The sequence below is a fragment of the Elephas maximus genome, chromosome X (genome assembly GCF_024166365.1).
Source record: "Elephas maximus indicus isolate mEleMax1 chromosome X, mEleMax1 primary haplotype, whole genome shotgun sequence".
Lineage (NCBI taxonomy): Eukaryota > Metazoa > Chordata > Mammalia > Proboscidea > Elephantidae > Elephas > Elephas maximus.
This window is the reverse complement of record NC_064846.1, coordinates 97,454,393-97,472,530: the sequence shown is the minus strand read 5'-3', so window position 1 is coordinate 97,472,530 and position 18,138 is coordinate 97,454,393. Positions and strand designations below refer to the sequence as shown.

Below are 18,138 nucleotides of genomic sequence, written 5' to 3'. Positions count from 1 at the left end.
TCATGAAGATAGAGGTAGCAGGAAAAGCCAAAGCCTCAGATTCAAGCAGAGCAGGGAGACAACAGAAGTGGAATGACTCCCCATTCACACATTCTTGTGGGTTTTGAAGGTGAGAAGAAAGAGAAGGTAAGGAAAGGAGAGGACAGAAAAGGAAGGACAAGAAGAAAGGAAGGTGAGAGGGGTGTTTCCAAGTGGAGGAATAGAAATAAAGCAATAAAAAAAAAATAGGAACTCTTTTTTTAATTGAAAAATATATTTTAATAGTTCGTTGTTGTTAGGTGCTGTTGAGTTGGTTCCGACTCGTAGTGACCCTATGTGCAACAGAACAAAACACTGCCCGGTCCTGTGCCCTCCTCACGATTGCTGTTATGCCTGAGCTTGTTGTTGCGGGCACTGCGTCAATCCATCTTGTTGAGCGTCTTCCTCTTTTTCTCTGATTCTTTACCAAGCATGATGTCCTTCTCCAGGGACTGGTCACTTCTAATAACATGTCCAAAGTATGTATGGTGCAGTCTCGCCATCCTTGTTTCTAAGGAGCATTCTGGTTGTACTTCTTCTAACACAGTTTTGTTCATTCTTCCCGCAGTCCATGGGATAGTCAATATTTTTCACCAACACCACAATTCAAAGACGTCAATTCTGTTTAGGTCTTCCTTATTCATTGCCCAGCTTTCACATGCATATGAGGTGATTGAAAACACCATAACTTGGGTCTCAGGCACTTTATTCCTTAAAGTAACATCTTTGCTTTTTAATGCTTTAAAGAGGTCTTTTGCAGCAGATTTGCCCAATGTAATGCATTGTTTGATTCTTGACTACTACTTCGATGGCTGTTGATTGTGCATCCAAGTAAAATGAAATCCTTGACAACTTCAATATTTGCTCTGTTTATCATGATGTTGCTTATTGGTCCAGCTGTGAAAACTTTTGTTTTCTTTATATTAAGATGTAATCAATACTGAAGGCTATAGTCTTTGATCTTCATCAGTAAGTGCTTCAAGTCTTCTTCACTTTCAGCAAGCAAGGTTATGTCATCAGCATAATGCAGATTGTCAATGAGTCTTCCTCCAATCCTGATGCCCTGTTCTTCATATACTCCAGCTACTTGGATTATTTGCTCAGCATCCAGATTGAATAAGTGTGTTGAAAGGATACAACCCTGACAAACACCTTTCCTGGCTTTAAAGCACACAGTATCCCCTTGCTCTGTCTGAATGACTGCCCCTTGATCTATGTACAGTTTCTTCATGAGCACAATTAAGTGTTCTGGAATTCCCATTCTTTGCAATGTTATCCATAATTTCTTATGATCCACAGAATTGAATGCTTTTGCATAGTCAGTAAAACACAGGTAAACATCCTTCTGGTACTCTTTGCTTTCATCCAAGACCCATCTGACATCAGCAATGATAGCCCTGGTTCCACGTCCTCTTCTGAATCCACCTTGAATTTCTGGCAGTTTCCTGTCAGTGTACTGCTGCAATACAATACTGCTAATAATAACATAATAGTTTATGTTATTATTATATAAACTATTATATAAATATATAAAATAGTAATATATTTACTAGCTTTATCATTATAAAATATCACAGTTGTTGTTAAAACTTCAAATAGTTCTGAAGAGTATGAAGTAAAAATTACAGATAAAAGTCCTTCCGCCATTCTTCTGAAAGCCCTTCTCACACACCCCAGAAATCACATTTTCTTGCATTTCCACAGACATGTTCTTGCATACTTAAGCATATATGTGCTTTTTATACACAAATAAGATCATACTATACATGCTGGCCCATTCCTTGACCCTCCCCCCTTTTTATTAACTTAATAGTAACTCTGAAGTTTTTCCATTTCTACTCATAAAGATCTACTTTCTTCTTCCTAATACCCATTGTATGGATGCACTGCGATGTATGGGACCCATCCCCTGTTGAGGGACATTTGGGTAAACTAGAAAGTCTTAGCACAGCGCTATCTAATAGGAACTACAAATGTGATCCACATATGGAACTTTAAATTTTCTAGTAGTAGCCACTTCTCCCACCTCCAATGATTTGAAATCTCACCTTTATTACGCCCTAAATCCCCATATATGCATGAGCTTGTTTTGGACTATCTACTTAGTTTATTCACCTATTTGCTAATTTCTGCATAAATATCCCCTATTTCAAGAAGCCTGGGTGGTGCAGTGGTTAAGCACTTGGCTGCTAACCAAAAGATTGGCGGTTTGAACCCACCAGTTACTCCATGAGAGAAATACGTGGTATAGTCTGCTTCCATAAAGATTACATGTTGGAGAGGTTGTGGAGAGACTGGAACACTTATACACTGCTGGTGGGAATGTAAAATGGTACAACCACTTTGGAAATTGATTTGGAGCTTCCTTAAAAAGCTAGAAATAGAACTACCATACGATCCAGCAATCTCACTCCTTGGAATATATCCTGGAGAAATAAGAACCTTTACACCAACAGATATATGCACACCCATGTTCATTGCAGCACTGTTTACAATAGCAAAAAGATAGAAGCAACCAAGGTGCCCATCAATGGATGAATGGATAAATAAATTATGGTATATTCACACAATGGAATACTAGGTATCGTAAACAACAGTGAGTAATCTGTGAAACATTTCATAACATGGAGGAATCTGGAAGGCATTATGCTGAGTGAAATTAGTCAGCTGCAAAAGGACAAATATTGTATAAGACCGCTATTATAAGAGCACGAGAAATAGTTTAAACAGAGAAGAAAATATTCTTTGATGGTTACAAGACGGGGGGGGAGGGAGGAGGGTGGGAGAGAGATATTCACTAATTAGATAGTAGATAAGAACTACTTTAGGTGATGGGAATGACAACACACAATATAGGCGAGGTTAGCACAACTGGACTAAACTAAAAGCAATAAACTGAATGCTTCAAAGGCCAGCATAGCAGGGGCAGGGGCAGGGGTTTGGGGACCATGGTTTCAGAGGACATCTAAGTCAGTTGGCATAATAAAATCTATTAAGAAAACATTCTGCATCCCACTTTGGAGAAGTGGCGTCTGGGGTCTGAAATGCTAGCAAGCAGCCATCTAAGATGCATCAATTGATCTCAACCCACCTGGACCAAAGGAGAATGAAGAACTCCAAGGATACAAGATAATTACGAGCCCGAGAGACAGAAAGGGCCACATAAACCAGAGACCACATCAGCCTGAGACCAGAAGAACTAGATGGTGCCCGGCAACAACCGATGACTGCCCTGACGGGGAACACAACAGAGAACTCCTGAGGGAGCAGGAGAGCAGTGGAATGCAGACCCCAAATTCTCGTAAAAAGACCAGACTTAATGGTCTGACTGAGACTGGAAGGACCCCGGTGGTCATGGCCCCCAGATCTTCTGTTGCCCCAGGACAAGAACCATTCCCGAAGCCAACTCTTCCGACAGGGTTTGGAAGGGACAATGGGATGGAGAAGGATGCTGGTGAGGAGTGAGCTTCTTGGATCAGGTGGACACTTGAGACTATGTTGGCATCTCCTGTCTGGAGGGGAGATGAGAGAGTAGAGGGGGTTAGAAGCTGGGGAAATGAACACAAAAAGAGTAGAGGGAGGGGTGTGTGCTGTCTCATTGGGGAGAGCAATTGGGAGTGTGTAGCAAGGTGTATATAAGTTTTTGCGTGAGAGACTGACTTGATTTGTAAACTTTCACTTAAAGCACAATAAAAATAAAAATAAGATTACAGCCTTGGAAATCCTATGTGGCAGTTCTACTCTGTCCTATAGGGTTGCTATGGGTTGGAACTGACTCCATGGCAACTGGTTTTTTTGTTGTTGTTTGTTTGTTTTTTAACTAGAAATAGAGGATACCAAACCAAACCCATTGCCACTGAGTCAATTCTGACCCATAGCGACCCTATAGGACAGAGTAGAACTGCCACATAGGGTTTCCAAGGCTGTAAATCTTTTCAGAAGCAGGCTGCCACAACTTTCTCCCGAGGAATGGCTGGTGGGTTAGAACCACCGACCTTTTGGTTAGCAGCCTAGTGCTTTAACCACTACCAGGGCTCCTTCCTATTTTAGTAGCCACATTTTAAAAAGTAAAAAGAAACAGGTGGAATTAATGTTAATAATATATTTTATTTAATTCAATATATGAAAATATTAACCACGTAATCAGTATTTAAAAGTATTAGTGAGATATTTTACATTGTTTCTTACCAAGTCTTTGAAATCCAGTGTGTACTTTACAATTACAGCAATTGCAATTCAGATTAGCAATTTCAAGTGCTCAATAGTCTCATGTGCCTGGTGGCTATTGTATTGGACAGTGTAGGTCTAACAGACAGTTTTTGTTATTGCTGTTAAGTGCCATTGAGTCAGTTCTGACTCATAGTGAACCTATGTACAACAGAACGAAACACTGCCCGGTCCTTCGCCATCCTCAAAATCATTGTTATGCTGGAGCCCACTGTTGCAGCCACTGTGTCAATCCATCTCATCTAGGGTCTTCCATTTTTTTTTTGCTGTCTACTTTACCAAGCATGATGTCCTTTTCCAGGAACTGGTCCCTCCTGATAACACGTCCAAAGTACTCGCCATCCTTGCTTTTAAGCAGCATTCTGGCTGTACTTCTTCCGATACAGATTTGTTATATTCTTCGCTAACACCATAATTCAAACACATCAATTCTTCCTTGGTCTTCTTTATTAATTTGTCCAGCTTTTGTATGCATATGAGGCAATTGAAAATAGCATGGCTTGGGTCGGCCGCACCTTAGTCCTTAAAGTGACATCTTTGCTTTTTAACACTTTCAAGAGGTCTTTTGCAGCAGGTTTGCCCAATGCAATGCATCCTTTGATTTCTTGACTACTGCTTCCATGGGCGTTGGTTGTGGCTCCAAGTAAAATGAAATCCTTGACAATCTTTTCTCCATTTGTCATGATGTTGTTTATTGATCCAGTTGTGAGGATTTTTATTTTCTTTATGTTGAGGTGTAATCCATACTGAAAGCTTTGGTCTTTGATCTTCATCAGTGAGTGCTTCAAGTCCTCTTCACTTTCAGCAAACAAGGTTGTGTCATCTGCATAACGCAGGTTGTTAATGAGTCTTCCTCCAATCCTGATGCCCCGTTCTTCTTCATATAGTCCAGCTTCTTGGATTATTTGTTCAGCATACAGATTGAATAGGTATGGTGAAAGGATACAACCCTGACACACACCTTTCTTGATTTTAAACCACGAAGTATCCCCTCGTTCTGTTAGAACGACTGCTTCTTGATCTATGTACAGGTTCCTCACGAGTACAATTAAGTGTTCTGGAATTCCCATTCTTCATAATGTTATCCATAATTTGTTATGATCCACACAGTTGAATGCCTTTGCATAGTCAATAAAACACAGGTAAACATCTTTCTGGTATTCTCTGCTTTCAGGTAAGATCCACCTGATACCAGCAATGGTGTCACTTGTTCCATGTCCTCTTCTGAATCCAGCTTGAATTTCTGGCAGTTCCCTGTCTATGTACTACAGCAACTGCTTTTGAATGATCTTCAGCAAAAATTTACTTGTTGTTCTGACTGAGGATATTGAGCTTTTCCCTCGTCTCTTTCCTCATGTGTAGTCAGTTCGATTCCTGTGTATTCCATCTGACGAGGTCCACATGTATAGTCCCTGTTTATGTTGGTGAAAAAAGTTATTTTTCGTTAGTCTTCCAAAATTCTATCATGCCATCTCTGGCTTCATTTCTATCACCAAAGCTGTATTTTCCAACTAGTGCTTCATTTTCTTTGTTTCCAACTTTCGCATTCCGATCACCAGTAATTAACAATGCATCTTGATTGCATGTTTGATCAATTTCAGACTGCAGGAAGTTGGTAAAATGTTCAATCTCCTCATCTTTGGCATTAGTGGTTAGTACGTAAATATGAATAATAGTCTTATTAACTGATCTTCCTTGTAGACGTATGGATATTATCCTTTCACTGACAGCGTTGTACTTCAGGATAGATCTTGAAAGGTTCTTTTTGACAATGAATGCGACACTGGTCCTCTTCAATTTGTCATCCCCAGCAGAGTAGACTATATGATTGTCTGATTCAAAATGGCCAATACCAGTCCATTTCAGCTCACTAACGCCTAGGATATTGATCTTTATACATTCCATTTCATTTTTGACGACTTCCAATTTTCCTAGATTCATACATTCCACATTCCAATTATTAATGGATGTCTGCAGCTGTTCTCATTTTGAGTCGTGCCACATCAGCAAACGGAGGTCCTGGAAGCTTGATTCCATTCATGTCCTTAAGGTTAATTCTACTTTGAGGAGGCAGCTCTTCCCCTGTCATATTTTGAGTGCCTTCCAACTTGAGGGGCTCATCTTCTGGCACCATATCAGACTGCGTTCCACTGCTTTCGTGAGGTTTTCACTGGCTAATTTTTTTCAGAAGTAGGCCACCAGGTCCTTCTTCCTGGTCTGTCTTAGTCTGGAAGCTCAGCTGAAACTTGTCCACCATGGGTGACCCAGCTGGTATTTGAAATACCAGTGCCATAGCTTCCAGCATCACAGCAACACACAAGGCAGCACGGTAAGACAAACTGACAGATGTGTAGGGCTAGGAGGCAGAGGTGTCTAAAATGTTGCCTGGTGTATATATGTGTGTATCTGTGGTCAGTAGGACTAAAAGTCAGAAGCTAAAGGCAAAAACCTCAACTTCACCACTCTGGGCAACTCCTGAGGCCTCTCAGTGCCTTAGTGTGTAGACTCCAATATACTCACTAGCCTTACTGGCCTGCTACAGGGCCATACAGCCAACCCAAGTACATAAGGCCTTTCCTCCCTGCTGGCCACAGAGATAAGGAAAAGATCCCAGGTGCTCAGGGGGTGATTATCTAAAGGCCTGTCATAGGTTCCCCTTTCTTTGCCTTCAGAGGTGCCTCTTTGCACAGCTTCTCATTCTACTCGACCCATTTCCTTTTTTCAAAAAGCAGAGTGGTGTGGCAATGTGGCTCTGAGGAAAGCCTTGGTGTGGGGTCAGGAGGGTATGGTGGGAGGAGCTCACATCGCAGCTTATTCAACTGTGAGATCTTAACTCAGTGGTCCCAGAGTAACTGGTCCTGGGCGGCAGTGGTGACAGCCATGGCAGCACAGCCTAGAGCCTGGAATGGTGAGTGTGGGAACAACTGCATACTGCATATTGGGGTTTGAGGCTTGGGGTTTGGCTCCTGGCGCTGGCAGTGCAGGAGAGGGCAGGTGTCTTAGTTACCTAGTGCTGTTATAACAGACATACCACAAGTGGGTGCCTTTAACAAACAGAAATTTATCTTCTCACAGTTTAGGAGGCTGGAAGTCTGAATTCAGGACCCTGGCTAGAGAGGAAGACTCCCTCTCTCTCTGTTCACTCCGGCGGGGAGGTCCTCGACTCTTCAGTTGCTAGTCCTAGGTTCTTTGACAATCATGTGGCATGTGTCTTCCCCTCTGTTTGTGCTTGCTTACTTGATCTGCTCTTTTATATCTCAAAAGAGGTTGATTTAAAACATACCCTATGCTAATTCTGCCTCATTAATGTAAGAAAGACAATTCATTCCCAAATGGGATTATAACCACAGACATAGAGGTTAGGATTCACAACATATATAGTGCGGGCACACAGTTCAATCCATAATAGCAGGTGACTGGAGAGCGCTGGGGACAAGGCAGCTAGCTTTGATCTGGCCTGAGCTAGGCCAGGTGTGGGAATCATTTGGACTCCACACGAGGCTTGAAAGCTTGGCCATCCACACATGCCCCCCACCCCTACCCCCTGAGGGTACGAGGCTGAGAACTGTGATTGTTATCTGTAGGGCAACATGCTGTCCTGAGCAAAGGTGATGGCCCTCATGCCCGCTGCCTGACTTCCAGACCAGCGGTACCCCAGGCTACCCTCCCTAGCTGGCCAGCCCAAGCCCAGGGAGGTGGGCTGAGCCAAGGGTTTGAAGTGGGCTTGGCTTCAGGAAAAAGGAATTCCTCCTGTGGCAGCCTGGGGAGGGAGCTCTTTCTGACCAACCCCACCCCCTAGTTTCCTCACTGCCATGCCTACAGGTGGAACACCAACATTCCTTCTTCATTCCTACTGCTATCTCTTCCAGCCCTGCAGCCTAGAAACTCTCAGTGGTATCAGACTTCTGAAGCACCAGGCAATCCAACTCAGCTTCTTGCTGCCTGGTCACAAAATACGGCTTCCCTACAAATTAGGCCTGGGCCAGAGGAACACGACTAGGAAGACAGAGCAACTTCACAACAAATCAAAATTCTACACACATGGTGGCCTAACTCCAGCTTCTACTGTTTCATCCCCCTTCCCCAGCTAGCCAAAAGGTAGAAGCCCTGCTGATTAAGACTTTTTCCTAAATGTTGGTAGCTCAGCATCTAGTACAGAGCCTGACATACACATGGTAGCTACCAAGTAGAGCTCTATTGGATGGATGGATGGATGGACGGACGGACGGACGGATGGACAGACGGGCAGGCGGGCAGGTGGATGGATGGATGGATGGGTGGATAATGGAGGGATGAATGGATGAATTAACATGCTCTAGGTAATGTCTTTATTGTACCTTTTGTTCCCAAAGCCCTAAAACTAGAGCTTTAGAGTCTTCTGCCCCAGGCACATATGCACCCACAGATTTCCTCCTCCACTAACTAAGAAAAGGTGAAGAGTACACCAGCCAGGGGATTGGGGTAGGCTAGCAGAATCAGCTCACAGCCTTGCCTCTCCTTACGTTATTGATGATTCCAGGCTGAATCATCCTAGCTTAGAACCAAGAGCACATGGGGGTTGGCATCAGACAGGCTTAGTTCAAATCTCAGCCTCACTATTTTCTAGCTATATAACCGTAGCCAAAAGTCATTTCGCCTCTCCAAGAATTTGTCCCTACTCAAAAATGGGGCTAAAAATATCTATCCAGGATTGTGTTAGGGAATGAATACATGAGAAAATGTATTAAGTTGAACCATGTGAAACTGACAAAAGTGTATTAAGTTGAACCATGTGAAATTGATAAAAACAGTTGCATAGCAGCAATTTCATATCATTCAACCTAATACAGGCATACCTCATTTTATTGTGCTTCGCAGATATTGCATTTTTTACAGATTGAAAGCTTGTGGCAACCCTGCTTCAAGCAAGTCTATCAGCGCCATTTTTCCAACGGTGTGTGCTCACTTCATGTCTCTGTGTCACATTTGGTAATTCTCAAAATATTTCAAACTTTTGCATTATTATTATATCTATTATGGTGATCTGTGATAAGCGATCTTTGATGTTACTATTGTAATTGTTTTGAGGCACCACGGCCCTCTACCAGCAAAAAGAGCACGACTCGCCAAAGGATCAGATGATGGTTAGCATTTTTTAGCAATAAAGTATTTTAAAATTAAGGTATGTACGTTATTTTTAGACATAATGCTATTGTACACTTAATAGACTACAGTATAGTGTAAACATAACTTTTATATGCACTGGGAAACAAAAAAAAATTGTGTGACTAGCTTTATTGCAGTAGTCTGGAACCAAGCCTACAATATATCTGAGTTATGCTCATATATAAAGTGCTTTATAAAGTATAAAGCACTATAATATGTAGCCCTATGTAAGTACTCACTATTCATAAGAGATATAATATGAAAGTCACAGAATATTGTTTTTGCAATAAGTGACTAATCCTTTTCCATCGGAATACAGGTCAAACTAATGGAAGAAGTCAGTCACTCCTTTGCCATATTATAGACTGCAGCCATTTCCTGGAGCAATTTGACCAAAGAAATGGGACCAGGTACTTTTAGGAAATGAAAATGTTTCATGGAAAGCAAAGGCAGTGAGCAGCAGGATAACTAGTGGCAACTCCTAACTGGATAATGGTTTACCCACAAAAGCATAGTGGGAGTTGGAACATTTTCCTGTCCTGGTAAGAGTTCCCACTGCTGAGCTCAAGTTCCAAGGCAGAGAGGATTTGGACGGACCTGTCTAGGGTACCAGGCCACCAAGCACCTAGAAGAAACTGAAAATAGCTGCCTGCCAACTTTCCCCACCCTGGTGGCAGCTGCCAAGCCCGGGCACCTGCTTTTGACTCAGCAAAGACCCACACCTGACAAAGCTCGGATTTGGAACTGATAGCTGAGGTGACCACAGTGGGGGAACACTTCTCACTATCCTATGTATCTGTTCTTATTGTTGTTGTTACGTGCCATTGAGTCAATCTCTACTCATAGCAGCCCCATGTGACAGAGTAGAACTGCCTCACTGGGTTTTCTAGGCTGTAATCTTTACAGGGGCAGATTGCCAGATCTTTCTACCGCAGAGCCACTGGGAGGGTTTGAACCACCAGCCTTTCAGTTAGCAGCTGAATGCTTAATCATTGCACCACCAGGACTCCTTACTTAGCCCCAAACCAAGTTGTGAAGGTCACTGGGATTTCAGGCCAGAAGAAAATGGGAGGAGTGGGGAGAAATGCCCACTGATTGGCCACGCCTCAGGCACTGGCATCTCTGGCCAACAAGGACTACCAGGGCACTCGGCAAACATTTACAGTGCCTACTCAGTATTTCCTACCGGGGACAGGATTGTCATGTTAGGTAACAATTTTTCATTGCATAGGACTGCCCCAGGCATTGCAGAACATTTAGCATGCAGCAGCAAGGTAACAGTAGGGAGCATCCTATAAGCTTGAGAGCGAGGTGATTCCCAGCTGCCAAGGCTCAGGAGAAGGGCCCAGGCTGAGTGGTAACCTTCCCACAGCTTATCATCTTGGAGGTGACATCTTCAACTAGACGCTGCATAACTAGATGTTCACCTGATGACCTTGAGCTACCCTGTGAGTTTGGTGCCTAGGTAACCAGTGTAGGGCCAGCGGAGAAATGTAAAGTCACTCAGAGAGGGTCTGGGACCTAAGGGGAGAAAAGCCAGGCCCTCCAAGAGCTGCCCAAATGGGGTTTGTGCTCCTGGCAGGCAGTGGTTGCTCTGTTCTGGGCCCCAAGCTCTGGCCAGCATGCTGCAGAGGATCCACATAGAGACGGGGGCTGATTTGGTCCAGTGCCCAGCATAAACCAGGGTGGGAGTAGGATGTATGAAATTTGTTCTGGGAAGTACAAATATCCAATTTGAGCTATAGTGTAGACATGTCATAGCACAGAGATGCTTAACCAAGAGTCTGTGTACTTAGAAGGGGGAAAAATGGCAACTTTATTGTCACTAACCTCTAATTGAAATGTAGCTTGCCCTTTGATTATGAATGTAGACAACAAGCCACAGTAGTATTAGCAGTACCTGTGACTTTGCCTCCAATAGGAACTGCAGATACTTTTATATCTCATTACAGTTGCTGCAGATATTGTGAAACACCGTTTATACTCATCACTACTTCAAAATTATGGTAGTTATTGGACCCACCACTAGATCATGTTATTTAATGTGCTAATAACGAAACGTATCAAAAATTTTAATATATATATGTAGAGAGAGATAACTCTTTCAATATAATTGGTTTCCTTTATAATTCTACATATTTTATTTTATGCCTTTAAAAACATTATTCTGAGAAGGGTTCATAGGTTTCATCAGACTGCCAAAGGGGTCCAAGCCATTAAAAACTTAAGAACTCTTGAATTAGAGGGTTGGCAAGAAGTAAGGCTGATTGGGGTCAAGAGGGAAGGTCTTGAATGCGAGGAGCATGGATCTGTATTCTGTAGGCACCTAAACCGAAAGTCAAATCCATTGCCATCAAGTCGATTTCAACTCATAGTGACCCTATAGGACAGAGTAGAACTGCCGCACAGGATTTCCAAGGAGCGGCTGGTGGATTCGAACTGTTGACCTTTTGGTTAGCAGCTGAGCTCTTAACTACTGCGCTCCAGGGCTCTTCTGTAGGCACCTAGGAGCTGCTAAAGGTTTCTGAGAAGGAGGCCAATCAAGATGATGCTGAGGTTTCCAGCCTGGGATTCCAGAGACGTTGATGGCATTAATAGAAATAGAGAAGTCAGGAAGACAAGCTGTTTAGGATAGTGGGAGAGGGTTCTATTTTAAATATATAAAATTTGGGACTAAAAAAAATGGACATCCAGTTGAAGATGTCCACCAGGCTCTGGGAAATACAAATGGACAGAATGGGAGCCTTGGCAATGGGGAAAGATTTGGGGATCATCCCTCAAGATGTGATCAGGGAAGCATTTGACGTAATTGCAGTCATCAAGGGAGAAAGGGCAATGAGTGAAATGGGACCAAGGCAGAGGGCTGTTGTAATCTGTGTCCTTCGGGAAACAGATTCTGAGACAGAGATTTGCATGCAGGAATTTTATTGGGGTCTGCTTTCTAGAACGGAGTCCCTGGGTGAGGCAAATGGTTACGCACTCGGCTACTAACCTAAAGGTTGATGGTTTGAACCCACCCAGCGGTGCCTTGGAAGAAAGCCCTGGTGATCTGCTTCCAAAAGGTCAGAGCCTTGCAAACCCTATGGAGCACAGTTTTACTCTGCAACACACGGGGTCTCCGTGAGTGGGAATCAACTCTACAGCAATTGGTGAGTTTTGGCTCTACAGAACGGCACTGGTGAGGGAGTAAGGGAAGCAGGATTGTTCAGAGGGGGGAGTCGAACTGCAATGCTGTCACAGCAGAGACCCTAGCTGATCCCACAAGGAGCTCTTGAACTGAGATAGCGCTCCAGACAGCTCCAGTTGAGGCAAGGGAATTGGGCCTCTACTTTCCCCCATTGATTAGTCTTTGGATGTGAGCTGCCACCACCCCCAGGGGAGGAGCATTACCTTGGGTGAGACAGCTTCCTTCAGACAAGGGCAATTCCTGGAGAGAGACTCAGCTGTGATCCATCAGCCAACATCCACTGCAGCTGAGGGAGTGAGTGACTTGGTCCTGAATGGGGGATCTGGGCAGCTCAAGGCCCTCTGTCCCAGCCCTGCAAAAAATTCCACCCTGCAACCCACAGCAGGTAGGAGTCCTGGGTCAGAGAGCCAGGGCCTGAAAGGAATTTGAATCCTTGATGCCTGCAATTCAGAATCCTCGGTATCTCCTCCAACCTTCCCTCACTTGGGTTAAGCTAGGCGGGATGGGGTGGGGGAGGCTGGAGGAAACTGAGCTGTTGGCATCCTCTGCACAGTTTGGTTTGAAAAAGTTACCAAACTCTACAAATGAACCACTGCAGAAACAGGCTCTGTGGCCTCTGCATCCATCCCTTCCTTCTGGGGTGACTCACATCTCGAAGAGGGGATGTCATCACAATTGAGGTTAGAGCCCTGCTCACAAGGCCTGTGAGCTACCCAGGAAATGTGATAGTGCTAAAGCCACCAAGTAAAAGGAAGGTTGGGCTTCATTTTGAAAGACAGAAATGTAAAAACTTGGCTTTTGATTTTGACTTTCATGTCCTTACACTAAAAAAGGCAAGCTAAGTAGCAACTTAACTAATTGGACATAAACTCTCCCAAACCTCTGAAATTTAGAGTAGTTGTAAAATTCATTCATTCCACAAAATATAACAGGTTCTGAGCTTGCAAAATGATAGGCGGATCAAGTGTGGCCTGAAGGCCAGCTTTATTTGTTCCACGGTTTTTAAAAATACTTTGAGTTAGTTGCCAATTCACTTTAGAAAATCATAACATCTTGCAACATGGAATTCATTGGCTGAAACTGAGGAGTACTTCCACCTTGGGGGTGGGCTTGGGGTTCTCCAGTTTACCTCATGCTCCATCCACCTGCTTCTCTCAGTGTTACTTACCTGGGCCCTGTGTTCATGAGCCCTAGAATCAGCTAAGCTGGATGCTGGGGCTATACTGGTGGACAATGTTATTGCTTTGCTCAAGGGCTGTCTTCACCGCCCTCACAGGGCTCACCATCCAGTGTTGTATGTGAACCTGCGAACTGAGATATGGCAGACCCACATAGAGGAAAGAATCTTTTGGGGCCTTGGAAGAAGGAATGACAAATTTGGTCAAGAGATGTTGGGAAAACTTTACAGAGACCCTAGGAGGATGGGTAAACTTCTTCTAGGTGGAAAAGAAGGGGCGGGAGAAAGAGGCACCCTACAGCAAAGGAATAATATATGCAGGAGAATGGCACTGTGAAAGGAAGTACCATGTATGAAGTTGACAGGGAGGCTTTGTCTGCCAGGCTGAGGAAATGGCATCTTATCCTGAAGGCAACCCAGGGCCCACAGAGGTTTTGAGGCAGAGGAGTGTACTTAGAAGATGACTCTGGTGGCCTCATGAAAGCTGGATTATAGAAGGGCAAGAATTGAGGCAGGAGGGCAGGTAAAAAGTTCCTACAGTTGTCTCAGTGGGAAGTAATGGGGCTTTGATTTAGGGAGGTGCCAGTGAGGCTGGGGAGGAAGGAACAGATTTGAGAGGGACTTAGGGGATTGATTGACAGGTCTTGGCGATTTGTCAACATGAGAGGGGAAAACTGCACGCAGTGGCACAGTGGTGTGCTCCGTGATCCCAGCCTTGTCAGTAGCCAGCCTTTGCTCAGGGCTCTGTAATGTTTGGAGCACTTATCTGTTCATTAACTCAGCCAATCTCAAAGCCAAAGACAGCTAGCCTACCATCCATCCACAAGGCAACCGGACACCCTGGCATAATGCACACATCCTGACCTTAACCACAAGGACAGTTAAGTCTTTATGGAGCACTTGCTATGTGCCCCCTCAGTCACTACCCTCCAGATACGCTAGCTGCCTTCTTTCATTCTTTCCTACCCTCAGGCCTTTGATTCGCCATTTCCCCTGCCACACAAGATTTTTTTTTTTTACTCTTTGCATTGGCTGGTTCCTTCTCTGTGTTCATGTCTCCTCAGCTTAAATATGAACTCCCAGAGGGCAGGGACTTTGTCTGTCCTGTTCACTGTTGTATCCCCCAATGCCTGTGTGCCAAGTACACAGGAAGGGCTCAATAAGTATCTGTTGAATAAATGAACTAATCATTTTGGCACCTTCTGTGTGTGCCAGGCACCTTACAAATAGTAGGTCATTTAATCTTCAAAATGCCCCTGTGAGTTAGCTATGAGTATTATCCTCATTTTATAGATGAGGAAAATGAGGCACAGAGAGGTGAAGTGACTTGCCCAAGGTCACAGGGCTTAGGAAGAGACAAAGCTGGAATTTGACTTCTGCTGTCTTCCCTACAACACATTGCTGCAAAGTGTGCATTCAAGCAGGATGTTAATTACAGAGGTCTGGGGCTTGCCCTTCCATGTAGTGTTTCAGATGGCTGACTTGAACTTCCCCAGGAAGGAACTGAAGCAATTATGGTGGCCTCCGAGCTGGGGATGTTGACTACCCGGGTTGTCCCACCTTTTCATTCTTGTTTATTTAAAACCCCACAGATTTAGAAAAGTGCCTCAGGAAGCAAAGCAAGGCTCCCTCTCAGTGAGAAAACCACACCTACCAGGGGAGGTGCAGCTGAAACCCACAGAGACTGAACATCCCCAGAGAATGCCAGGACAGAGAGGTGAAATGTTTCCCTCCTCCCCCAGCATGTTTTCTCCACCAGTGTCTACTTGGCCTAGATCCTTGCCACTCAAGGTGTGATCTGAGGACCAGCAGCATCAGCATCACCTGGGAGCTAGTTAGAGAATCCCAGCACACAACCACCTCCCCACCTGCTAAATTGGAAGCTGCATTTCAGCAAGATGCCCTGATGATTCAAATGTACGTCAAGTTTGAGAAGTGTTGGCCTAGAGGGTAGCTTTGGAGAATGACCTCCTTATCACCAGGCTGGGAGCTTTTTATTGTGGCCCCAAGGGCCCTGCATGGTGCCAGTCACATAGTAATGTCTGGTGAGTGAGTGAGTAAATTTGTAAAGGAACCTAGCCACAAATAGCCAGCTGAGGCACAAATAGAATCATATACTAGGCACATTGTGCAGCCCTGCCTCCTCCTGTTACTCTACTGCAAGCTATCCATAACAGAGGCCCAGCCCAGGGACTCCTCTCCTGGCCCGTGGTCACAGTGAGGGAGGACCTAGCAGCAGGGAGTTTGTTTACATAGGCCTTAGGCTTTGGACAAGATGCTGAACGGGCTTGGCCCATCTTCCACCCCTCCATCCTTTCACCCTGACAGCCCCAAGGAGGAACTTCTGAAGAGCTCACACTTTTTTTTTTTGCTCTCTTCGCTGAGGGCATGGCCTCCTCAGCACACATGGCCACCACAGTCCCTGTGCCACTTCCCCAGTGGTTCCCTGGAAATCCACATCCCTTCCAAAGTGCAGAAGGTGCTAGCAGGTGCTGGCTACCAAGCCCCTGCTGTGTATGAAACCAAAACAATCTCCCGTTGATATGGAACAGGTCAAATTATTTTAAGAAAAAAAAAATTGCTCCTTCATTAATCTTGTTGTTATGGCAATTGGAATTAGGAAAGTAGCTTGGCCAAGCAGACTACTGTGCGTTATTTTGGGACTGAGAGTTTTCAGAACAGTGGAAAACAATTTGCGAACGTATCTCCCCATCCTCTGGCTCTGCCTGGAGAAAGGGGAGTGAAGGCTAGTTGAGGATCAGCTTGCCCCACCTGGGGAGAGTGGGCTTTTGCAAGGTGGCTTGGGGCCACACTCAGGGGCCCTGCTGCATGAACCAACCTGCCTGGGGTGTTGCAGGATATGTGGGAAAGGAAGCTAGCCAGGAGGAGGATGTCCAGACCAGGGGTTCTGCACCATCTGGGTAAGTAGGTCCTCCACTCAGCCTCAAGAGTAGTGTCTCAACTTCCTGGCATTAGGGGAGGGTGGGGAGGTTAAGTAGACATAACAACTACTCTTGTTTGGTCTTTACCATGTGCCAGGCACTGGGCTAAGTACTTGACACATTCACATTATTTCTTGAAACAACCTTGCAAAGTATTATTATTATCTTGATTTTGCAAATATGGAAACTGAGTCTTAGAGGTGACTTGTCCAAGGTCATACAGTAAGTGCAGAGCTGGGATTGGAATCTTAGGCTACACTTATGGCTTCTGCTGCAAAGTCGAGGAACCATTAAGCTGAAACATGGAACCAGACTATTGTGTGCACATTGTTTCACGCATTCATTTAAAAATCTTATTGAGTATCTACTCAGCGCCAGGCCCTGAGAAGAATCCAGACATTATACTTACTTTTGCCTTCAAGGGGTCCATGGATGAGTAGGCGAACAAAATTTCATTAAGATTGTTGCCCGATTAGGGTCCATGCCCTGGATCAGTTGAGCCAACAAAATGTACCCCAAGTTAGAAAGAGTGAGAAGGGTTATTTAGTAGGTGTCCACCAACGTGAATCTGACAGCAACACAGGCTGTCTTTGTGGAGTCCCAAAAGGCATTTTACATTAGAGCTTATATATGATTTTTACAAAGGTTAGAAGTGTCTTTGTAGCCCACAGATGGCATGGTCAGATGAGTTATTCATTACAAGGTAATTATAAGAGACTATTAGACTAAAGAGATACATGCCGGATATCTCCTTGTCAGGCTAAAGATATACATCCAGACATCTGGGCTCTAATCTTCCTGGGGGGGGGTCATAAGTCACAGGTGGCTGGACAGAGCAAAACAAAGTCATTAACAAAGGTATGTGGAAAGGAGAAGGCAGGCAACAAAGAAATAAAAAACTTAATAGGTTCATCATAGCATTAGTTTCGTCAAGCTCCCAGTCGCCCATTTCGGAAAGGAGAAAACATACTGGGGAGCATTAGGGTCCCAGGATGAATACGAATACAGGCCGACCCAGGTATGTTTGCTGGGCAGTGGGTGTGCCCAAGTGGCCCAGACAGTGTATGTGTAGTAGATCCGAACGCTCCTCGGAGGGGCTCCACTCTCTTTTCTAGATTTCCTCTTCCTTTCTGATATTCAGAAGGGCTCCTCAGACTCAGGAAATGCTGGCCTATGGAGTGGGAAGCAGAGGGATTTAGGGGCTGAAGACAGTAGAGGAGGAAGGTGGGAGCATTTGAAACTCCAGGGGGTAGGAAGTTGTTTTAGAGGAAGGGAGAGGAGTCAGAGGGGACGGCCTAACTCAAATTTTTTTTGCTTCTTACCCTACAAATCTGGGAAATGCGCCTTGACCCTTGGCAGCTGCAGAGTTTAGTGGGCTGCTGAGAGGTATCTGGGCCCACTAGAAAGCACAGGCTCCATCCCTCTAAGCTGGCCCATTGTAT

The 18,138-nt window shown here is 44.5% G+C and overlaps 1 protein-coding gene across 1 annotated transcript in view; it reads left to right on the top strand.

The window, feature by feature from the left end:
- Nucleotides 1-18,138, top strand: part of NHSL2 (NHS like 2) — a 368,813-nt gene that overhangs the window by 289,075 nt on the left and 61,600 nt on the right. The gene's annotated exons all lie outside the window — the stretch shown is intronic.